This window comes from Protopterus annectens, chromosome 15.part0 (genome assembly GCF_019279795.1).
Source record: "Protopterus annectens isolate FY-2018-M chromosome 15.part0, PAN1.0, whole genome shotgun sequence".
Taxonomy (NCBI): Eukaryota; Metazoa; Chordata; order Ceratodontiformes; family Protopteridae; genus Protopterus; species Protopterus annectens.
The window spans coordinates 518,452,319-518,478,491 of NC_056749.1; positions in this window are offsets into that span (position 1 = coordinate 518,452,319).

The following is a 26,173-nucleotide window of genomic DNA, read 5'->3' on the forward strand; positions in this document are numbered from 1 at the left end:
TTGAAGGGGACCGGGACAAACAGGCCTGCAATTATAACTATTTTGCTTTATGCCTACACAACTTAGATGTCCAACCTTAGTAAAACAAATGATACAGTAAATATAAACAATGTATACTAAATTCATAAGAATGTTACATTACAAATACAGTGTATAGTTTGCCTCATACCTCTGAACTGTATAGATTTTTGCAGAATGTCCAGATTTTTTACTCATATTTTTGGTCTGTTGCTCATAGAAATTGTTTTTTTTTGACAAATCATTAGGATGATCTGAGGATTAAAGTCACTAAATAATGACATGCATTTGAGTTTCAGACTTCATATCCTCCACAAAATGCATGCTAACACAAATCCTATTATTCTAGCAACTTTCTAAGTTTAAATGAGCAATATTTAAAATGTGTCCCTATTTTTGGGCCTTTGTCCTCCCCCATTATGCCAGGGTTTGTCCAGAATTCTTGTGCTAAGAAAGTAAGAGGTATGGTCTACCTGTTTCTTTACATACGAGAAAAGTTGCACAGCTTACTAACCAACAGGTAATTTCTTCCTTTGCCACAACAAGAACACATATGTCTGTTTCATACACTTCTGAGGTGTGCCTTTAAGAAGGCTATTCCACTTGTCCACCATCTTTTCTGTGAAACAATGATTCTATATTTTCCCTTGATATGCCCAACTTTTAGCTTTCAAATTCTGCCCTTCTTTAACATGGGATTTTCTGTGTAGCATATGTTATAATGTATATCACACTACCAATGCAGATTTCATTAGAAATATGCAGTTTTACTCCCATATATTGTCTTCTTGCTAATTTTTGCATTTACAGAATAAAAACAAGCATTCAAAGCTGTATCTGAGTACTCACTGTTTTGTATCTAATGGAAAGTACAACATACTTCTATATAAACTTGTTTCTGACGTGTTCTCAAACAAAAATGGAACATTTTGAGCTGTATCTCTACAGTATTTACTGTTCATAGTTCAAAAACTACTGCAAATGCTGTGTTCAAAACAATCATATCACAGATGCATACAACTGTTTGAACTGCAGCTGTCAAAAGTAGCATGCAATACAAAAAATAAATATCTATGTTATATACTTATATTTGCAAATTAAGCCAACGTGGGACAGTTCAATGAAATATAAAATGATTTAATTTGGAGCAGGATAATTTCAGCTTTTTGTGAATGTTAATTCTGTTACAGTGATGGACTTTTTAAAATAGTCTACGACTTCAAAAAAGATACCAGTTCTCTTTAGACACAATCACATATCATTTGGACTTAAGCTAGTTTTTCTAAAAATGACAGATTATCTTTCAGGAATATGTTTCAATGAAACGTGTTCTACTAAGTGATGGTGTTACTGATCTTTTGAGTCTCTAGATACAGCACATGGAAATTTCATATTCATTCAGCTTGCTACCTTCAGTGGAGAATAATATATTTGACAATTATTCGATATAAGATGAATGATGCAGCAGTAATAAAAACAAGAATTACAACATCAAAAATTACTGAAGGTGCAGGAGATATAATGACAAAGATTTCCCAGAAGATACAAGACACTCAACATATAATTTATTCAATGACTCGAGTATCTTACTTCTATAGACGTTTAATGCCAAAGGTGGAATTAATATAGCAATTCTAATAAGTTTCTTACCATTTATCTGTCCTCTTTTCTTTGAACAGATTTAACTTTCATTCAAGGACAGAAGTATAATAGAATAAAATTAATATAATGAAAAGGTTCATAGTGACTATTAAGAGGTTTACATGTCAAACAGCCTTCAGCAGAGGTAACAGCAATAACCAGTATGTCCATTTAAATTAATTAATTTGGTGTCACTGCTAATGACAAGCCAATTGAATTTCTTCCTAGAAGGCAGTAGTAGTATAAGCAATTAAATGCAAAGGGCTGAATGAGGAGCTAACAAAAAAGTCAAGCTATTTTTCAGGGTTCTTCAGGGAAATACAACATGGGAGCCACTTTACTGCAAGGGGAAGCTCCGAGTAATATATTGTCAAAAGCTTTTTCACTCTCTCCTTGTAGAATGGCTTTCTACTAGAGCTGTTGATGGGTGGGATAGGGCACAACAGCAGGCTCTTTCCAAAAAAGATTACATGTAATATATAATTGCAGACCAGTCCTCCTTAACCTGTAGTAGTTAAGAACAGGACACACTTTCTGGGAAAGACATTGTTGAGGTTTGTATGCTAGTTGTCTTTAATAAGAGAGATATCACAGATTTGCAAAACTGATGATTGGTAACTGTTACCTCAAGGATTATTATAACTGGGCCATGATCAAAGCAACCAAATGGGTAACCATCAGAAGAAGCACAGCTGGGCCTTAGTAATATCACACATCTTGCAGAATAGTCAGTCCGAGAACTAAATGACACAATCTTATAGGTGCTTAGTTAGAGAATTAAATAGGAAAAGCATTAAAACTGACCCGGTGAAACAAAGGTCTGCAAAGCTGACAGAGGTAATTATAGATGAAATGTCATTTGTACAAACATTTACTGATACAGAATATTTCTCACCTGTCCCAGATTTTTACACAATGGCCTTGAGGTTGTTTTATATTTTTCTTCAATTCCTCAATAAATGCTTGAATTTTGTAAAGTCGCTGAAGATTACAGTAAGTTGGCAAAGCCAGCCATTAGAGTTTCATGCTTTCTCCTATTCAAAGAATGCATATTAATGCAAAGCCTCTTGCTCTATTAGCTTTTAAAGGAATTAAGGTCATTTTTTTTAAATTTTCTCTGATACTCTGCCTCCATCTCCCCATTATTGTTGGTATTGTACAGAATTCTTGGGCAAAACAGGGTATGTATTCTGGTACCATATGGTCTTCAAAATGGCTATGAGAAATTCTCACAACTCTGTCCTCCATTCAGTCATCAAATCATAAATGAAAATCAGAAATAAATAAATACTTATTCTGTCATATACTCCAGGTCATGATTTGCCCATTCAACCAAACTAGGACCTATTCTAATACTAACTGACATGTAACATTGTGTCAACTTCTAAGTTAAAGGCCACATATGTGACCCACTCCTTATAAACTATCATTGTATCACCAATGAATTCTGCTAGATTCATCTGACATGAACTTTCTGTAGGGCATGTTAGTGGTTGACACTTTGCACTATTACATCTCAGCACTTGATTTTCAAGATTTATGGTAGGAAGTGTATTCTGTAGAAAAGAAATATGGCAGAGTAGCTATTCCAACAGCAGGTTATGTTTACATCATGGTGGAGTTTTAGGTCTTCTTCACATCACAAACTCAGGTGTTGATGGTGATTCAGATTTTGCAAACATATGCTTTGTAGGCTAGTAGAGGGCATTGCATAGGAGTCTGAGCATAATGTAAAAGACATGTAGAACTTTAAGGTGCATGCTGTAGGACATACAACTTGGGCTCTTCGTTATGTTAGTGAGAAAGTGCTGTGGTCCTTCAAGTTGGTTCTTGTATCTGGACAAATGCATGCCAAAGCAATAATCATATACTGAGTCAAACAACAGAGGAGTTGAGGGGCATGACAACATCCTTGGATGTAGAAATTATACCTCTCAATTAAGTAGAAGTAAAGTGGATAACTGGTAGATGAAGCAAATGTCATTGTCTACAAATGTATCTGTCTAATAAATGTATCAGTTTTGAATGGGAAGCCATTAATGTGATAAATTGATCCTGGCTTGATTTGTTTTATGTATTAGACCCAATTGATGGATTTGGGAGTTCTTTAGGAGGTTGATGATGTTTCCAAGTTTGCAGTCATAAGCAAACATAGTAAGTCTAAGGGCCTTGACACAAGCTTTGACTTAGACAAAGTATTTTACAAACAGTTAAGGCATCCATACTAAGCACAGTAGGACAACTCTAGAAAAAGCCTTTTAAAGGAAAGTGTTCACTCACTCTTCTTGTCTGGGTTGTATCTGTGAGCCAGGTATCATAAGGGTTTACATTCAGTTTGTATATAATGACTGAGTGTAGGATGGTATAAAAGGGCATGGCAGGTTTAAGTTATTCTGTGTGTTCTGAGCAGTTCTCATCTAAGACAGCAGTGACATTTTTAAGTTTAGCAAGCAGGCTGTTCCCATCACAGATCCAAACTGGTTTAAGCTGACAATGTCTTTATAATGCCCAAAACCTCCTCAAAGTAACCAAATATAACAATGAAGCTGGTAAGTCTGTCTACAGCCACTGTATAGCAAAAATCTGGAACTCCCTTCCTGCCCACATAACTGACAACAAATCCCCATTACAGTTCAAGAAACTTGTTAACACTCACTTTTTGAATAATCAGCTGTGCTCCTGAATCTCCCCTGGCTAATGTCTCATTAGAACACTTCATCTAATTTAAGTAACTCTGCTACGACAACCAATCATAGTACGGCACCCACTTAGGACTGTTAATCTACTGCTCATCCCATCTTTCCAGGAGTTAGAGAAAACTACCCCAGCAATGTTGAGCTCTCCATAAGCAACTAAAACTGGGAGAAGACATATTGTAAATCAATTTATCCTTCTCAACTAAAACCAGGCAAAGACGTATAATGAATCAATTTATCCTTCTCAACTATAGCGATCATCATCTGCTCTCTCGGAGCCTTATTCTACGTATCTCTGCTTTTACTCTGATAGTAAATCTATTACAGGAATCCTAAACTTAGGAATATCTTCTATAATTTGATATTATATAGTAGAGAATGAATGTATTGTATCTGTTAGTTAATATATATGTCAGAGTATCTTCTATGGAAATTGTATGTCACAAGTCTGTCCTTAAAACTATGTTTTGTAAAAAATTGTTCTCTTGGAGCTTTTCTCCCCAGGCCTCCACTGAAAATGGACCTGTAATCCAGTTGGACTCTCCCAGTCAACAAATGTAAAATAAAATAAATAAATAACAATGCATTCCATTATCTTACACATAAAGTTGGTAGGCTAATAGGTTTAAAGCTTCTAAGGCCACTTGTGGGGCTATCCTTGTGGCTAGGGATGACTGCTATTATCCACAACTCTGACAAGAAACCACATGAGAGTTAGACTTTGAAAAAATTTAGGAGTGTATCAGTAATACTGACAATTTAGAATCTCAGCTTATTATAAGTCACAATACAGCTAGAGTTTCTCACCACTGAAAGAGCCTTCAGTACTTGCTGAAAGGGGATTTGGGGGATGCAAATATGATGGCCTGAGTGGGCTAGGAGGGATGAGTCTGAACTGAATTTCTTTGTAGTATGTTGATTATGTCTTCAGGGGCTGAGGGAGTGATACTTTTCTGTATCATTTCAGAGCAATGATGCATATTCTTTCTAATTTTTCTGACATAGTGTGAAAACGATTTATAATTATCTTTAACAGAGATAGTAATTTTGTCTTCATATTTAGTGTTGGTATTTTGAATTAGTTTCTAAGCTCTTAGCTAAATTTATTAAAATTAATTTTGGAGTGTGTGGTTTACAGTTTTTCCTCAGGATGAGGAGTTTATTTCTTATGTTACAAATGTGATGATGACATTATTTCATCATAACAGCTTATGCTTAAACTTGACACTGCATTTCCATCAGGTCAGGCCCACTGTCTTGGTACACACATACAATTAAAAACAGAAACTAGCTGCAAATGTTGGGGCTCAGGCTACTGGGTCCTGAAAGGGAGCTGGCACTCGATCTGCTTCAGGTCATCATCCAATTCAATATCTTCACTTTAGGGAAATGTCTGAAGATGGTAGGGTCTGTGGACATTTTACATTGGATTTTGATGTTGCAGACCATGGAGTGGTGGTCAAGTTATGAGCACTAATGGCATACCTATAAGCTTTGGACCAAAATGAGCTAGGTTGATGATGATCAAGTCCAGGAACTTTGAACGCCTGGTAGGGGAATGCACAATTTAATCTAAGTTTACAGTGATGAAATAAAGAAAACATTTTGCATATTTATTTGCAGTATATGGCTTTTATCATTAACAGATGGATAATTGAAACTTCCAAAGTAATGGTGGTTGATGGCGATGGACATTTGCTTCCTAAGATATGACTATTCAGTTTTGCATGATAAACAAATTCTGTAATTTGCGGGAATATGATGAGGGATCCTATTTATACTTACTTAAATGTTTAGGAGTTCAGGGTTATTATCTTGCCATAACATTCTAGATGTGATGGACTTGTGGAGGAATATGACATGCCACTATTGGTAAGAATGAGTTCCCCCATCATGGGTCTGAACAAGTGGTAGCCAAATCATATGTCTCAACTGTACAGATTTTCGCCTCATATTTTTGGTTCATTTTTCATAACATTGTGTTTTTCGGGCAAATTAGTGGCAAACCATTAAAGACTGAAGTTAGAAAAATAATGACAGACAATTGAGTTTCATTGATTATACCCTTCAGAAAATGCACACTAATGCAAATCCTGTTATACTATCAACTTTCTAAGTTTGTAAGAGTAGTATTTAAAATGTCTCCCTATTTTTGGGCCTTTGTCTCACTTTTATTTATGGCTTTGTTCAGATTTATTGGTGTAAGCGCTTGAGAGGTATGTAGCCAATGAAACAGCCTTGGAAAGTTGTGCTGTTACTGTACTGGAACAAAATTTGTGGCGTAATGCAGGCATTTCAAAGACAATGAGGGATTCTGGGCACACAATTTCTTAATGAAATGTCTATCACTGAGTAGCAGAACTTTTATACTGTCCTACAACTAATTATCTAGATTAATAAATAACAAGCATATTGCTGCTTTGCTATGAAGTAAATAGGCTTATATTTGTTTATATATTCAAAGTTTATTGCACAAAACCTGTTTCCATATCACTTCTGTATTGCAGTCCTCATGCACTGTATTCTTTAACACAACCCACAGCTGGCCTATTTTCACTTATATTCTTAGCTATGATCTAGCCCAAAACTAATGTTTACAGTTGACAGTTTAAGTTAACTGCAATGCAGTACACTACATTCACTTGCTGTCCTCCTACATGGTCCATCATCTCTCTTCAACAGTTGTTTGCTTTATTTCCTACCCCTTCCCCCAGGATTTCCCTTTGGGTTCACCCTTCTCTCCCTCCTCCTGCTGAGATTTATACTCTTGTAGTATTCAATTAATGATTTTCATGGTCTTTTCATTTTCCCTCCCTTGCCTTCCTCATTCTAGTCAGTTTCACCCATCTTCTCTCTATGTATAGGAACCTATTATGCAATTATTAACCCCATATTATTTTCGTCCCCTTTCCATTCCAGTTTTCCATACTCGGCAGTCTGTTAATGTTCCATTTCTCTTTCTTGCTCTTGTCCTCTTTCATTTTGAACCATATGCTAAATTCCCAACTATACTCAGCATCCTTTTGAGATATCTATCCCCACATCATCTATGACTGATTCCAGACTTCTTGTGCCCACCCACAGTCCCAAAATATGTGCATCATTCCTACCTATTCCTCCTGAGACCTCCAGCATCTACTATCCTCTTTTCTGCCTTCCCTTACCAATTTCATACAAGTTAGATATCTTCTATGCAATATTCTCATACTTTGTCTTGCTCCACAAGCTTTCTGTACAAGCCTCACTGCCTGAATTGCCTTATGCCACTAGCCTGCAGCTCTCATCCATCCCTTCTCTAATTCTTTCTCATTCGCTCTTCTTTGACCTCGTCACTTTTTCTCCTTAAGGCTTCACTGATCTCTTTGCTTCTTTGCTTCTCTAACATCTTTCAGGGTGCCAGGCTCTCTCCTTTTGCTCTCCTTTCATGCCTGTTCCTTTCTCCTGTTGTCTGATCTGTATTCTTCTTCCAGGTCTCCCTGAGTACAATACATGCCACCACTAGGTCTATGGTATTATGTATTTCTGCACTAACTCCACCATTGTTTTACATCTTTCCTCATCATCCTTCATTTTCTCCCTTCCAAATGTTCCTCTTGAGCTATTCCATTTTTCCTCCAGTATTCTTTATTTTTCTTCCCTCTCTCTGCCCCCACCCTTCAGTTCTCCATACATTTTGAGATTCTCGTCACCTCATTTCATGCATCTCAGTTCTTTTAGTGCTGCTTTATTCATATCGTTCATTAAGCTTCTCCATGTTTCCCCTCTCTCTCACTCTCACTTACTTAACCTCCTTCTCATCTATTTGTATCCGGTGAATGATGATGTATGTCAGTGCAAATGCTGGATTATGAGAGAGCCCAAAGATTCACGCTTTCCCTGTTCATTCTTATTTTTGCCCTGTTCACTCTTTTCTCTGCTGCATTTACCCAGTTCTCTCTTTTTGTTGCTGCTGTAGCCTTTTGTCCCTGGGGTCTCTTTGTATGTTGCAGAGTAAGTGGAGGCTTATTGGTATCACCATCCTTGCTACATTTAGGGTTGCCACCTTTCGTTTTGGCTAAAACCAGACTAAGGCCACACATCTTGCATCACCAATAACCCACCCATTTCCATCCCATTCACATGCTGCCCATTTTGTGATGTCACCATGACATCAGTTGATGGGAAACACCTTCTCTTTCCATTCTGAATGCCTGCTTTCTGCAAAAAAGCACATTAAATCTACCGATTTAACAAACTCTTATAGTCTGCTTCCTTTTTTGAAACAGAATACTGGTGTTTGAAAAGTGTTTTTTGTACTACAAGACAACTGGTTTGATTTCTGGATAGTCCAGGACAAAAAAAACGGACAGAGGGCAACCCTAGCTGCATTATTTCTCAAAAGCAATGCATAAATCTTCTACCAGTCACTCCCCCAGAAGTCTCTCTTATCCTTTTTTCATGTTCCTCTACTATTTTCCAAAATTGTCTCTTCATTGTGTTACCAACATAGAGCCCTAGGTACTTGGGGAAACCCACCTCTTCTATTTCACCTATTCCTCCCTTCACCTTTGCTTTTCCTAATCTTACTAACATGGTCTTTTTGTTGTTACACCAGAGTCCTGCCACTTTCTTAAGCTTCTCAAATATCTGTCTTATAGTTCTTATTGCTACAGCCATATTTTCTAACATAAACATGCAGTCATATGCATATAATACAAATTCAGGATTTATATCTTCTTTTATTTCAAGCATTCTTAAATTATGTCTGACATCTACTGCTACCTGCTTGATCACAGTCATGAACAGGTTGGGATCCCTGTCTGATCCCCATCTTTAGCCTTGTCTTCTCAGATACTGCTCCATTCATGAGAATTTCATTTATGGGGTCTAATAATATGGCATGTATTGAAAATGAACATTTCCTCTACTTGTCTTTACTGTAGTGTCCTCCATAAGGATTCCATCCTTAGCATATCAAAGGCCATCTGCAGGTCAAAAAGCACACTGCCACCTTTCCTTTCCTTCCGTTTTCTCTTTGTGCATACATTCTGAAGGTCTCACCATATTTTCCTGCATTCCTTCTTTCTTGAAGTGATTTTGCCCTGCTTGTTTTCTTTCTGGCACTACTTCATCCCGTCTTCCTGCTAATACCTTTGTCAGATTCTTGCTATCTATATTAGTCACAGAGATCGGTATATAATTTCCCACATTCCTCTTTCTCCTCCTTGTTTATCTGTCCTGTGAATCCTGCCTCTCCTCATACTTTTATATGATTTGCTTGCATCCTGTATTCTCTTTTTTTCCTCTTACACACTTCATTTTCTCCCAATTTGTAGAAGTCTAGCTGGAATCAATCTGGCCCTCCAGCTCTCATCTTCCTCATCTTGTATAAAGCTTTCCTTATTGCATCTCTTGTCACCTCTGCACTCAGGCTGGTTTATTACTCACCTTACAATATATATCTCTTTACATTCTTTTACAGTGTTCCATTTTGAGACTACTGCCCCTTCCTGATGTTCTTAAATTTCCCTCTAGTATTTCTTAAATGTTTCCCCTAGTTAGTTCATCCTCTTTTAAATATTCTCCATCTCCTCCCAGTACCCTCTGTACCTCTCTTATTGCCACTTCTTGTATTTCTTGACTTGTTGTTTTCTTTGTGCCTCCCACACTGTATACTTGTAGTTCCTTCAGATACGTTGTTGAATTTCTTGCTCTGTAATCATTTTACTCTAGACTTTCATTTTGTATTGCTTTTTCTTTGATCTGCAGTGCTTCCAGTCTACTTTCATTTCTTCCAGCTTCCTTCTGTACTACAACTAGTTAACTCTCTCTCCAGCTTCCGAATCACTCTTCCTTCCTTCCATCTGCATTCATCAGTTTTTCCCTGACAGTGACCTGATCCCATCTCAACAACTTCCCTCCAGTTTGTCCCTGTCTTTCCTATTATCCTGTACTGACTCATTTATTAGTCCTTGCAGATTTTCTTTGCCCACTGTCTCCTTTCATTTATAGCAAGACTACCTCTACCACCTTCTCACTGATTTCTGCTCCAATGCTCTCCCCTCTCCGCTGCTGCTCACCAGTGTGGTGTACCAGCTTCATTCGTGTGATACTCCATTTTTTCAGTTTTACAGCTGTTTAGTATGCTACTTATACACCACTGTTCCTTTATATCATTTTGTCTATGGTTTGTTGTCCACTTTTCCCTTGTATCCCGCATACTTTCCTTTTCTTGCCTACCAGTTGTTACAGCAGCAATTATTAAAACACAAATCCAGTGCTGTTGGGTGATTACCAATTCAGACATTATCTTTATTCTTTTATTTGGTTTTGCCATTAACATCAATTAACATTTATTTTTTCTTAGTCGTCAGTAAACTTATGTTTACTTTAGTTTATTGTGCCTCAGTAGGCAGTTATGAAAAATATATCACTTACCTTGGAGGCTTGCCTCTTTGTACGCCTTGACTGCATTACATACATTATTCCAGGAATAGATTCAGTTCACCCAGTTGATTGTAAATATGCTCCCAGGGGTGTATTTCAGAAAATAAGGATCTGTTTCAGTACATGCATCCTTTCTGCATTGTCCACAGTCACCTGTCTTTTAGTGCTCATTCTTTCCACTTACTTATTACATCTTTCTTCCTTCCTTTCTTTCTGCAGTCACTCTCAGTCCTTACCTAGGCTTGCCTTGTACTTCTTTGGCTGTGCCACTCATAAATGCTTCTACCCAGTTTGTTTAGTCCCTTGTTTATCTTGCAGTTCACTTCTGAGTCACCCGAACCATCTATTTACTGCTACTGCTTTTGGTCACTGTTGCCCCTCTGTAGATATCCTCTGTGTGTGTGTTTCTTAATTTCCTGGTATCACAAATCTCTAATGTAATAGCTGCAAACAATTGTTCCAGTTCACTGTTGGTCACTCTCTCTTGCATTCCATTTACCCTGATGTTATTCATTCTAGAGCAATGTTCAAGATTATCCATCTTTTCAATATGTCCTTTAGTTCTTGTATCAACTAATGAGCACCAGGCCATGGATAAACATAAGCTCAGTAAAAAAAAAAAAACAAACAAACAAAAAAAAAAACACTCCAAATAGATGAGGTCAAATAATGAGAGAGAAAAAGTATTTTCAAATGTTTATTCTAAATATAGTAACTAGCACAGCAGGCTTTTGTAAAAGCTTCATCAGGTTTACAATAAAATCCACTGATATTCATGTTTAAACAGAGATAAAATTCATGTGATATCAGATTCCAAAACTGTTTGGCTACGGTATTAGCTGTAATTAAACTCATTAATAATTCATTAACCATAAAGTAAGGCATCAGTTAACATTTATAAAACGAAACTGAGCGAGTAGTGGAAATCAAACTAATAAACAAAAAACACCACCACCTCCAGGCACAAATAAATCCGGTCCAGGCAAAGGTGCAAAACGTTTTATTCTCCACAAATGAGGTCAACGAGTGTTCTCAAAACACGCCACCAAGTAACATCAAACAATAACGCTTAGCATAAAAACATTTTCGTCTTTAACTTCATCAGTAATGACATCCATTTTTAAAAAACACTGCCATATATACTGATCTCAACTTTCAAACTATCCAATCATAATCATTCCCTTTAAAAAGCAATTAATGTTTAAAAACAAATATACTAATTACACAATGCTGGTAAATACATTTAAAACTTGAAATCCATAAATGTATCAACCATTGACATCACTTTTGAAATAAAACTGATTTGCTTTGGGTTAGAATTGTAAAATGATTGACTTTAAAAACATTTATTGAAATAAATGAAATCTATGCTAACCATGTAGTCTCTAGCCCATTATAATCTAATTCCTTCTGCCATCTAGTGACATAAATTAATATCACAGGCTTTTTCTAAAAACTTCTTAAATGGATTTACAAATACAAATATAAAAACTTTTTTAAAAATTCACTAATTTAATAAAACCTTTAAAAGTCATATGCACAAAACTAAATAAATAACGTAGATCAGAGTGAAATTGTTTAAGAACATCATATTAGAGCTTTGCAGCTCTTAGTTTCAACACTGGTGCTAAGGACACCATGTCATTAAGCCCTAGATTTTTACTTGCATCCAGAAACAGTTGCCAATATAATTCTCTGTATTCGATGAGGGTTTCCCACATCCCTCCCCTAGGATTAGTGGGCACAACCTCCAACACAAAGAATTGATAACTTGAAGTCACACATTTCATAGAGTGTTTGCATAAAGCATTTTTCTCATTTTTCGCTCTAACATCATACAGATGCTCATAAATTCTTTGCTTGAGCTTTCTCTCACTTTTTCCAATATAAAATGAGGTACATTCTTTACAAATTGCTATGTATATAATACCCTTTGTGTCACAATTGGCAAAACTGTTTAAATAAAGTGTTTTGTTCCTGGCCTGCAAGTATATAGAATAACCAGTTATCAAGTGTGTACAATAGCTACACTTACCGCACTTAAATAACCCTTTCTTTGATCTAACATTTCTATTGTTTGCATTGTTATTATAACCGTTTTCTAATATGTTCTTAATATTCTTTCCTTTACGGTAGGTAAAGGTTAATTCTTTGTCAAAGACATACTCTAGATCAGAAATTTCTGAAAACGCTTTCCACTCATTTATAAAAATGTTTCTTATAAGCCCTGAGTGCTCGTTGAATGTGGTTATAAGTCCTGCACTGCGTTGATCAGTGTGTGGTTTGTTCTGCCTTTCTGCCTCTAAACTCAATTTCTTTCCTAAAATAGGAGCAAAAGGGCCTTCTCTCTTAGTATTCACTTCTTCCAATATCTTATTGAAAAATTCAAGTGAATACCCTCTCTTAGTAAAGAGATCCCTCAAAAAATTGACTCCCTGTTGAAATAAACTGTCGTCAGATGTCATTCTACTTAGGCGAACAAGCTGCCCTTTCACTACCCCCTTCTTTTGATGTGGAGGGTGACAGCTGGTGAAATGTAAATAGGAATTAGTAAATGTTTCCTTTCTGTGTATACATGATGTGAAATTTCCATTATTTTTCCTTATACAAACATCCAGGTACTTCAACTCAAGGGAATCAAAGTTATGGGTGAACCTCAGAAAACTGGTAGTACTATTAACATGTCCTAGTAAATCACAAAATTCTTTTTGACTGCCTTTCCAGAAAAAACACAGGTCATCAAGGAACCTAGTGTACAAGACCCAATGGTCCCTAAAGGGAGAATTAAGCAGGAATTTTTCTTCCCAATATGCCATAATAATATTGGCATATGTTGGGGCACAATGTGCTCCCATTGCCATACCTTTCTCCTGCTTAAAATACTCCCCTTGAAAGTAAATGTAATTATTTTTTAGCACAATTTCCATCAGGGCCAAGGTGTTCCTAAAGTCTAATTGAGTTAACTTTTTGCTGGTGATTAATACTTCCTCAAACCAATGCAAACCCACATCGTGTGGGATACAACCAAAGAGATCTAAAACATCCATTGTACCAAAATTTAAATTGTCATTGTATAGGGATGGCTCCACTTTCCTTAAAAGGTCCCAAGAGTCTTTTAAAATGTTGCGTTTGCCTTCTAAAACATTTTTAACTTTCTGATCCACAAATTTAGCTAAGGGCACCGTCATTGAACCCTCAGCTGACACAATTGGTCTAAGAGGTGGATCTAATGCATCTTTGTGCACCTTTGGTATACCAAAGATGCAAGTGACCTTGGGCTTCTCAACTATCAAATATTTATATGTATCTTTGTCAAATGACCCTTCTAAAAACATGTCATATAGCAAGGCCTGTATCTTCTTATAAGCTATGTTGACTTCATTGATGGATACCCTGAAATATTTATCAACATCATTAAGTATAGCCATCATCTTTCCTTCATATTGTATTGCTTCCATTAACACAAATTTGTTTCAGCTTTGGTTAAATTAAAGTGTGTATGCTTAGTAGCCAGTTGTGTTCTAATTTCTTTTTCTACTTTAAGCTCAAAATTTTTGAGCTGGGGGTGTATAGGAGGGTTAAAAGTGCTCCTTCGCTTTAAGTTTTCACTGTCAAAGTCAATAGATTTTCCTTTGAAAAATATCTCTAAATTCTTTTTCCTAATAAAGAGCTTAATATCAACCAAAAGTTTGAAAATATCCACTTTCTGTTTGGGGATGAAGGTGAAGCCTTTGGAAAATAAATCTAACCAAGTTTTGTCAACCTCTACTTTGGAATAGTTAAAAATATTGAAACCATTGTAAGACCAAGTGTTCATAGAGTTGACAATAACATCAGCTAATTCCAGTCCTGTTCTCTTCTCACAGGTTGCCTCATCCCCCTTCCCCTGTAGTTTTTTGAATTGTACACTGCCCTGTCTTGATTTTTAAGCCTCTCTGATCTTCTAAGGTTAGGGTATTCCTCTGCATCTATAGGTTGTTCTAAAAATTCTATATCTTCTCTCTCATCCCATTCTGACTCATTGGTTTGTTCTCTAGCTCAATTACCAAATGTTTGCCTAAAAAATCTTTTGGGCTTAGGATAATGAATTTTATTTTTGTATTCATCTAAGTCCCTCTTAACTTTTGCAACCTTTCTTTCTTGTATCTCCTTGCATTTTGTTTCTACATTCTTGAACAACATCTGGTATTTGATTTTCTCTGCTTCTATAGTAAACATTAAATCATTGAAAATACATTTGTTAATCTTGTCAATATCAGAGTGCAATTTTTCCATTAAAGCTTCATTATTTTTAATGATAGCTTTCATAATGCCAAAACCGCAGTTTTCAAATATGGAAATAAGCTCATCATAAAATTCTGTACCCTCAATAACATTATTGGGGTACTTACATACTCTCAAGCCTTTGGGAACAATTTTTAAGGACAGACAATGCTTTAAATAAGCATTGTCCAAGTCCAAAGTCTTGTATTTTAACAAATAAAATTCCAAATCACTAAGCATAGCAGCATAAGAAGCATTGCATTTAAAATTAATACTGTCCTTGTTAAAATCGTATTTTAGCTTAAGGATATCAGATACACATCTCTGGGTACCTGAATTGTTAATTGATTTGTCCACAGGTGCCTGTAATTGACGTCTTTGGCTTTTCGGTCTAACAGCTCCACAGTCACTTTTGCTGCTGTTATCTATAGTTATGTGAGGAAAACCATCCAAACTATTGTCGCAGTTCTCGTTTTGCTCTAAATTTGTATCCACAGGTTTTGAGTTACTTAAAACTCTTGCCGACTTGTCGCCACTTAGCTGCATAGCATCCTGATTTCCTGGTATGGTCAATGATGACGCCAACGTGACCATCGACTGGCTAAGGGGCGTCAACAGCCCAACCAGCTGTGTAAGCTGCCCAATAAGCTTACGTAGTTCGCCTGTCTCAGAATTCCTGGATCCAAGATCTGCGCCCGAAGACAGTTCCATAAATAAAACTTGTAAAACGAAACTGAGCGAGTAGTGGAAATCAAACTAATAAACAAAAAACACCACCACCTCCAGGCACAAATAAATCCGGTCCAGGCAAAGGTGCAAAACGTTTTATTCTCCACAAATGAGGTCAACGAGTGTTCTCAAAACATGCCACCAAGTAACATCAAACAATAACGCTTAGCATAAAAATGTTTTCGTCTTTAACTTCATCAGTAATGACATCCATTTTTAAAAAACACTGCCATATATACTGATCTCAACTTTCAAAATATCCAATCATAATCATTCCCTTTAAAAAGCAATTAATGTTTAAAAACAAATATACTAATTACACAATGCTGGTAAATACATTTAAAACTTGAAATCCATACATGTATCAACCATCGACATCACTTTTGAAATAAAACTGATTTGCTTTGGGTTAGTTAGCATTTAACCATATGCAATACTCTCTGTAGTAATTAAATATAGCTAATAAAAATAACAACAACAGTAACAGTAGTGTAAATAGTATAATCATTTAGAGTCAAATTACCAGTTTATGTTTTAAAACTCATTTTAAACTTACTGTGTCATTTAGCCTTGGATGTATACTCTATACACTCTGTTCTATTACAGATGCCACCATCTTTTCTACTTAATACGATTAATTCAGCATAGATTGGAAAAAAGAATAAAACACTGAAAAACACTGGAGGTTCCTTCTACAAGCACACCAACCAGGTGACCAGATGTATGATTGGCTCCCCTCTTCCTGATCTAGCCATTCAGGTCCCATTTCCGTGTCCCTGACCCCAAATCTCGTATAGCATACCTTGCCTGCATGGAGTGCTACAGTGCTAATGGTTTAGTTAAAAAAAAATCTCTTTTTAAACTGTAACAGACTGCTTGCTACACTTTATACATGTCTGCAGGGAGTGCTACAGCTCTCAGGTTTTACTTATTTACTTTTGAACTGCAGCAAACTGCTTGCTATAATGTACCAAACAGTTGCCACAGTTTATACCACACACAAAGCTCTACAGTGCTAATGTTCAACTGCAAATGGAATAGCAGTTTTTAAGAGCTAGAATTGCATTAAAGAAAGATCCAGATTGACTGATCATGCCCCCCAGCACTTTGTGCCTGGGGCAGTTCACTCTCTCACCCCACTCTAGCTAGGCTACTGGTGTATTCTGTGAATATGCTCCTGCAGGTCAGCTTTAATTGCTGCTTTATCTTCCTACATATCTTCAAATTTCCATTGTGCCCTTTTTATTTCATTTGTTGTTGTTACACTGTTTATTTCAAGGAACTCAAGTCTTGGCCTTCTGTGGTTACCTTTTCAAAAATGTACAGTTGGTCTTCCTTATTTGCAGCTTTAACGGAAGTCATCTATCCTGCCTTTTGCTCCTGCTCACTCGTCTTTGTCTCCCTGATTACACTATTATTATACAAATTTCTGCAAGGCTTGTCCAGAGGTTTGTGCTTAGACAGCCATCTTGACTGGGCTCTTAAGCATCCTGCATAGAGCAGATTTAAATTGCCTAAAAAAACACCACTGTGAAAGGGAAAGTCTTAGCCAATAAACAAAAACCTTGAGGAGAAAAGTGCAGAGCACACCTGACAAATTAGGCAAGTCTGTCAGCACCAAGGACAGAGCCAACTACTGAAGTCAATGATCGTTTGCATTACAGAATCACTGCCAGTGAAGGTAAGATGCTGCTCAGGGCCAGCTTCATACCAGTCCTGCATGCACACTTAGAGAGGCCTACAGTGTTTCTGTATACTCCAGTGATGTGCTTCTCATGTGCTTCAAACCCACATGAGCTCTGACTATGTCACAAGTGTATCTGTGCCCTAGGTACTTGTCATATATTGGCAGCCAACAGTCAGTATTCTCTCACCTTTTACTTTTGATTCACAGACAAGTGAATGGGTTTAACTGGCTGAAGAACAGATGTTCAAATTCATATTGCATTGTAGGTCATAATACAGAATGATAAGCACTGCAGATTTACTGTGTTTGCCCAGAGTGCATTCTTTACAGATAGTTTCACTTCTGCTACTGTTTTCCTGTCTGAAGGAAAGAAAGCCAAACATTATTTTGCAGAGATGGGAATAATGAAACTGAAAATGCCAGACTGCATAGTTTTTCACAGGGCACGTGAACACTTGCCTAAAACGACACGAAAACACACCATACGATCTGAAACCCACATATGCTGGCAACGTGTGCAGCTTAGTATCTTCTTTTTATAAATAATTATCGTTTGTATTAGGAAGTTCTAGGGGGACTACCTACCCCTGAAAAAAACTAAATGTAAATAAAAGAAAATGTAAATAAAACAATGGTTAAAGTTTTTTGAACTTAAGAAAGTGCACTACATAAATGAGGGTTGATAACAAACCTGTTTGTCCAGGGACATCTTCAGAAAGGGTTAGATTAATATATTAGTGGGAGTTAATAGGATGGGAGGGGAGGAAAGGGTTAAATGGGTAAGAGGAATGATTGGGAAGAAATGAGGTAAGGGTAGGGAGGGGCTTAATGGGTTTATACAAGTGTAACTTAGTAAGGAATCACATTTTGGAGTGAACTTGCTACTTGCCCTCCAACCCTTTTTGGCGGAATAGTGGGGATGGTGGTTATTTTCAATTCTGGGTAGGGTGGAGAAGAGGGACAGGCTTTCCCTCCTCTGTTCCCCCTCTGGTGTTGGATGTTCATGTCAATGAGTTGGGAAAGGAAAGTGAGCCATTGGAGGCTTCTGGATAAATAAATAAGTGAGTGGAGGTAAGGATGTTGCTTATTTGGCTGGGTGTTTAATTCAATAAATAGTAAATGAAGTGAGTGATGGCACACTGCTTCATACGTAAAGTAAGTGAGCGGAGGTATGAACACTGCTTACTGGGTCAGGATGAGCAAGGTCACGCTGTTCTAGTGAACATTACATGGATGTTTATGCTGTGATTAAAATCAGCTATACTATGTTTCAGTTGCAATCAATAAATATTGGTTAACAAAGTTTTGTTTATGGAAGTTTAATAAAGGTCGTCAAATGTCATTCGGTGTGACATGTTTATTGAAGGGGACTGGGTCAACTGTAGTTTATGTAGTACTGATTGACACATCTGTAGATTTTATACACTCTACGAAATCCACATGACCATAGGGAGGACTCATAGACCCAGCCAAGAACTGAAAAGGATAACCTCTTGCTGTGAGGCAATAATGTTATCCATTGCACCACTGTGCAGCCCAAGTTATATACTTAAAACTATATAGTTTTCAAAATTATCTATGAACCAAATATCTGGCTTTGCTAAATTTGCAGTATCATTTTACTATTAATAATCTGCAAAAAAACAAGGTGTGTATCTTGGCTATTAACTGGTCCATGCAGATACAGACATTGCTAAGAATAAATGATTCTGAGAAATATCAATATTTTTCTATATCAAGCTGAGTTCATCTCCCTTTCTTTTTTATGCAATGTTTGTGCCTCAACATCAAGAGCATTTCTCAACTACTATAGACTTTGAACTTCCTATTGCTGCTGTCATGAAGTCTGAGCTCCTGTTAAGACTGTAAAATCATTTTATGTTATTGAACTTCATACATAGTACATAACACTGACATGTGACCATTAAGCCATCCCTGCTACATAGCAATTGTTTATTTGTTTTTTCACCCCATCATATTCAGACACTCCACATCACTAAAAGTGAATTCCCCCTTTCTCTGTAGATTTGTCTTTCAGCTCACACACCTCAATGTACTGTTTGTGGTGGAGGGAGAGATGAGTACTAGTTACCATTCAGAGTAACTGTTGTGGTGGGAGATATGAGTACTAGCTACCATTCAGAGTAACTGTGGTGGTGGTGGTGGGAGATATGAGTACTAGCTACCATTCAGAGTAACTGTGGTGAAAAATTTGTGGTTTAATAATGGTTTGTGGTGGTTGTGGAAGAAATGAGTACTAGTTACCATTCAGAGTAGCTTGCATTTTCTGGAATGACAAGAACCCATTGTGTTTTACTGCTCGGAATGTGCAAGGTGATGCCTGCTGTGGTACGATAATGTAAATATGTGGTCCCCTCTCACACCTTGACTACACCCACATGTGATGCCTGCTGTGGTAGCACAATTTAAGAATGCAGTCCCCACTCTGACATCCTGACTAGACCACATGTGATGCCTGCTGTGTCAGCACAATGTAAAAATGTGGTTCCCACTCTCACACCCTGACTAGCCCACATGTGATGCCTGTTGTGGTAGCACAATGTAAGAATGTGGTTCCCACACTCATACCCTGGCTAGACCACATGCATGTTTTATGGCATGCATAGTATCTCCCTGAATTCTTTGAAGAGGGCCTGGCCCTTTCAGCTGTCTCAGATGAATCCATCTATCTTGAAGAGGCATGCAATAAATTCTCAGTTTCATTGCTCCAAGCTTGGCTGTACAGCTTCTGGACTCGCTCACCGAGCCCACTGTCAATATGGTTGTGGTTAGGGTATCATTCATCTACCTGAAACCAGTACAGAATTTACCTACAGATTCATATTTTACAAGTAGCAACAGCATTCATGTACATGCTGTAATGCAGACTCGTTTTCAGTCATTATAGTTATACTTCTTCTCTTCCCAATAAACATATGCTGTCCTTCATGGCTTGTTTATAGTTACCTATAGTAAAGCATAATTAACTTTTTAACACCAGACTGTATGACCTGGAAATAAATTTTAAAAGAGAAAAATATTTTTAGTCATTGCAGGGATTGCAATAAACAAATGCTCATCTAAACGTAAGCAGTCCCATTTATTTTTTTTTTGAAAAATATACTGAGAGACATAGAAAGTAGAGAAGACATGGTAAGGATCAGCTTGATATGTACAATAAATATTTTTTTTCATTAAGCTGTTCACAGCACCTAAACAGCTCTATAAATATCACCTGAACTGATTTTATAGTGAAAAGCATAGCATTAGCAAAACATCTAAAATAGCAAAATTGTTGTAAAATGTTTTTGAACTAAATGTTGGAGCATATCTTTGCATCTATAAATATGTATATATTTTTAGCATATTCTTTAATCTGTAAATATGTTTTGTTCATTTCTTATGTAATGCTATTCACCCATGCTGTACCTGGAAATGGTCCACTGAGATCAGCGCACTAGCCCAGTAAACAAATATAAATGCATAAATGAAGTGTGAATATTTGAAAGCTGAGCTATAAAACACAAGATAGCTTTTAAAAAGATCCATTATTATTGACCAGATCTGTCTCTATTTTTTAAAAACATTTATAACATTTGCAATAATATTTACAAAATTGGTTACTGTAACCCTTTTTAAATTTCACCAGCATGATGTCATATAATACAGTGCCAATAAAAATGCTATAGTTAATATAGACTTAAGAAACTGAAGTGATGATGAAAAACTTTAGGAGATGGCTGCTGCTGTAAAATGAGAACATGCCCAAAGTGGAAATATGCCCTTTTCCCCACTGCAGTGTGATCCTGGAGTTGGTATATATAGTTGGGGGGGGGGGGCACATGTTGCTTCCTAAAGATAATCAAAATTAGTTTTAAAAAGAAACATAACATTTTCCTAATACTTTGAAACATATTATCTCACTGTAACTACACCTTTAACATATTTACCTCAGAGCTGGCCATTGCATCAACAACGCACTCAGAACGGTACACAAAATGGCGTTTAACCTGCTTTTGGTACTGACACTCCTTTGTCTCTGTGTAATGGAATTGTAGCAAAACTGTCATCTCGAGGCTCTTAAACTTCTCTAAAACATTTCAGACAGTCAGTCATCACTGCAGTATGCCAGACTGGTTCAGTATGTTGATGATTCTGTTCTCCTCCTCCAGTGTCATAATGCTGCTTCCATTAACTGTTAACTATATAGCACATTCAGATTCATACCTTCTTGGCTAATTCCTAATGGAGTATGTCACATGCTAACAAATCCAAAGTCATCCAATCTACCTACAAACATACCAAGTATATAAGTGTTGATTTTACTCTCTCAAAAGCAGAGAAACTATTCTTTTTGATCATTCCATGAATGACTTGATTATATGAGAAAATTTAACAAAGCTGCAAGGAACAATGTGGGATAATATGTTCAGTTTCGATGTGGAGACAAATAGAGTATCAAGAAAATTCAAAAAGAGATGTGGCCAAGATGACTGAGAGCAGCAACTAGTGAAAGCTTTGTTTCTAAAAACTTTTCTCTGAAAGAAAATATAATCAAAAAATAAAAATTTGAAGATACTTGCTAGCTATTTTTATTCATTAATAGCCAGAGAAAAGATGTATAGCTTCAGTATCTTCAAAAGCCATAATTTTCCTGTCATAATTTCAATTGCTCCATTAAGAGAGAAGAGACTTCAACATGAGCCACTCAAGAAATGGTACTTGGGATTCCTGTGTTAAAATAAAGTCAATATCATCTAGTATACAGGACCAGTGACCAGTTGGTTAAAGTCTTCACCTCCCGTGCACAAGGTACAAGGTTTGATCCTGACCTCCGGCCAATGCCTATTTGAAGTTTGCATGGTATTCCTGCATTTCTGTGAGGTTCCCTCCACCTTCGAAAAATATATTGTGTTTTTCCTTCTCAAGCACACGAATGAGTGGAGCTGTAGACAGCACAGACTGTACATGGTAACCTATCAGGAGAAGAGTTCTACAGACCAACTGCTTTGGGCATCTACTGTGGTATGCAGTACCCTAAAGATAAGAGGAAGACTATATAGAAATGTGAGAACTGTGGTGAGAGAGAGGCTTCAGAAGGCAGTGAGGGATATCATCTAAATTAGTGACAATCTTTTGGCAATCATAATATCAGCCTATGCACCATACCAGGTTTGTGATAGTGAGGAAAAGAATGCATTCAGACAGCAGTTGCGATTCCAGGAGATAGGTTGCTAGACCTACTAGATGAATCAAATCAAAATGAATTGGAGTTGAAAGTGGGTGACTTGAATGCATCTATTGGATTGCTTGGGTCCACATGGGTGTGGCAACAGGAATAAAGGAAGAGAGGTCATTCTAGACTTCTTTATGGCAAATGGCTTGATAGTAACCAACATATGGTTCAGGGTGAGAGAGAGTCACAAGATCATATACAAAAGTGACCAACATGCAACTCAGGTAGTCTTCCTCCTAGGGAGGAAAGGGCAATGGAGTAGAATCAGTGATTGCAAAGTCACCCCTATCGAAACAGTCAACCCACAGCATAAACAACTGATTGCCACAGTCCACTACAAGCAGTGGTCAGGGAAGGCTCTAAGGTTAACAAAGACCAGGCAGAAGACCTACAAGTTGACTGAAGAAAAAGTACAACAGCTGAATGAAATAGTTGGAGCTGAAGAAGAATGGCAGCACCTAAAAGCAAATTGTTTGAGGACTACAAAACAGCTGAACCAGGTATGGAAATAAGGTACATAAGGAAAGCTGCTGGTGGAATGCAGAAGTCCAGAAAGTCATCAAAAGAAAGAAGGAGTGCAGAAAAATGTGGTAGATAGAAAAGACTGACCAGGCTAGGGAGGAATACTGGTTGGCTAACAATGAAACTAAGAAAGGAGTTGCAATAGTAAAAAAACAGGGCACTTGAGGCACTCTACCAACTTTTAAAATGTGATTCAGTAGGAGGCAAATACAGAAAGCTAAAGAACATAGTCAGACACCCTTCATAGGGGATGCCAGCAACGACCAGCTCACTAGTCCACATGGCATCAAAGACAGATGGAATGAGTATTTCCAGCAGCTTCTGAATGAAGAAAATCCCACAGAAACTGTACTTCCCCAGAAGCAGCTGCAATGAGAGAAGAGGAGGAGCCCACCCTAGAAGATGTAAGAATAGCACTAAGGAAAATTAAGTCAGGGGTAAGCAACAGGCTCTGATGAGGTCACAGCAGATATGATAAAGATGCTGGGTGAGATAGGGGAGAAATGGCTCCTGAGGGAACTCATATCAGTGTGGCGAGAAAGACATATCCCAGATGACTGGAGAATAAGCAGACTCATGCCAGTGTACAAGAACAAAGGGGACATCCACAACTGTGGGCAGTACAGAGGAATCAAACTCCTGTCACCTTGAATGAAAGTTCTGGAGAGGGTGACTGATAAACAGATATACAGAGCAGTAGAATGGAAGATGGAAGATGAGCAGTTCAGATTCAGGTCAGGATGCAGCACAACTGACCCAATGTTTGCAGTGAGACAGATAGTTGAGAAGAAGCTAGAGATGAAGGAGGAGTCCAACTGGGCATTCCTAGACTTGGAGAAAGCATATGACAAGGTCCCACGAAAGCTGATTTGGGCAATACTGTGGTGGTTTGAAGTCCTAGAAATATTGGTAGAATTATTGCAGGCTACTTACAAGCACCCAATGAGTTAAGTACGAACAGTATTCAGTCTCACGGAAGTGGGAGTGGGTGTGCACCATGGTTCAGCTCTGATCCTACTGCTTTCATACTGATGATGGACTACATTACCAAACAGGTCATAGGGGACAGATCAACAAAGTTGCTGTATGCAGATGATGTGGCATTATAGGCAGACTCTGAGCAAGAACTTCAACAAAGGATAGGGGAATGAAATGCAAAACTGAAGGCACATAGGATGAATCTAAGCACAGATAAGACACTGGTAATGGCAGCAAAGTGAGGAAATCAGAAGAAGCTGAGAACTGAGATAGAAGGGAATACAGTGTAACAGGTAAATAGCTTCAAGTATCTGGGAGGGGTGATTGAGCAGAAGGGATGTCTGAATGAAGAAGTCAAAGCTAGAATTAGAGGAGCTGTAGCCAACTGGCATAAAGTCTCATGTGTAGTCTATGAAAGAAGAATACCAAAGAGGCTGAGAAGTGTACAAGACAATGGTCTGACCACTACTAGTGTATGGTATAGAAACTGGTGCAGTAAAGGCAGAGCAGATGATGAAGCTTGAGGTGATGGAAATGGAGTGCCTGAGAAGGGTGGTAAGATGCACACTGTGGGACAGATGAAGAAATGAGGATATAAGAGCAGAAGCCAAAGTAGCTTGCAGAAAGGATCAAGGAGAGTAGATTACTGTGGTTCAGGTGTGCGGAAAGGCAGAATTCAATCTGGTGAAGAAGATTTGGCACAGACAGGAAGAAGTAAGAGGAAATGAGGATGCCCAGCAAAGAGAAGCTCTGTGACAGCCAGGCATGAGTGTGGAAGAAGGCAGGAGTGTGACAGTGAATCACTAGAGCTGGTGATAGTTAACATGATAACCCGACCCCATGTAGAAAATGGGAAAAAGGAAGCTGCTGATGATTATGATGAGGAGGATGATCTAATATACATAATGTATTACTTAAAATGGACAAACTGGATATCAAAATAGAAAGTTTCAAAGAGACCAGGAAGAAGATGGAACATTTAGAAGTTGTTATGAAAGAAAGAAGTGCACACATCCTCAGAATGGAAAACACTTTAAATGATCATAAAGGAAGAGTATCTGAAGGTCAGTCCCACAGTGAATTTAAAACAAAATAATTGGCTCGTAGATAAAGCTGATGATTTAGAAAATAGACTGAGATGAAATAACATTAGAATTTATGGTACATTTGAAAAGTATAATGGAGACAATACAATAAAATTCTTAATATCCTGACTACAAAAAACATTAAATCTTCCCAAACATTTATTATTTAGAACTGAAAATGAACATAGATGTCTGACAGCACTTTCAATGATGGAAAACTCACCACCATGTTCAATTATAGTTTTTATGTCTAGCTTATACAAAATCAAATATTAAAGACAGCATGGCCCAGCCCATCTATTAAAATAGGTGAACATCTACTCAGATTTCACAATGATTATTGAAGTAAATCAATGAATACAAGAAAATATTGTTTATCACTAATCAGGGAACTTTTAAAAGAACAATGCTAAAGCAACTTTGGTGTGTCCCACAAAGATCAAATGATTTCATGGTGAAGGAACTAAAACATCTGACACACACTGGAGGTTGCATCCACTTTTGTTAACATCAATAAAATCCTTAATAATACTGAAGAAATGGAGTGGAACACTATATCCCTGAAGAGCTAGAGTTTGCTGAATTTCTGCAAAACTGCTTCTAAAACTGGACTCTAAGCTTCATAACATATGTAAGTATGTATTCATATTTCAAGCTGAAACATTTTTGTTTCATTATGAGGAATATAAATAATGAGATTTACTGTTTTATTATATTTACAGTGAAAGACATAATGTATTTCATTTAACTAAACTTATAAGTGTATTTCTAAATGTTAAACAAATACTTCCTGTAGGAGAAGCTCATTAAATTAAAAGCAATAGAAGTGGTAACTCTAAGACTATATCATTTAAGAATTGTATTATATTTGTTCAACTTTGCTTAATATGTG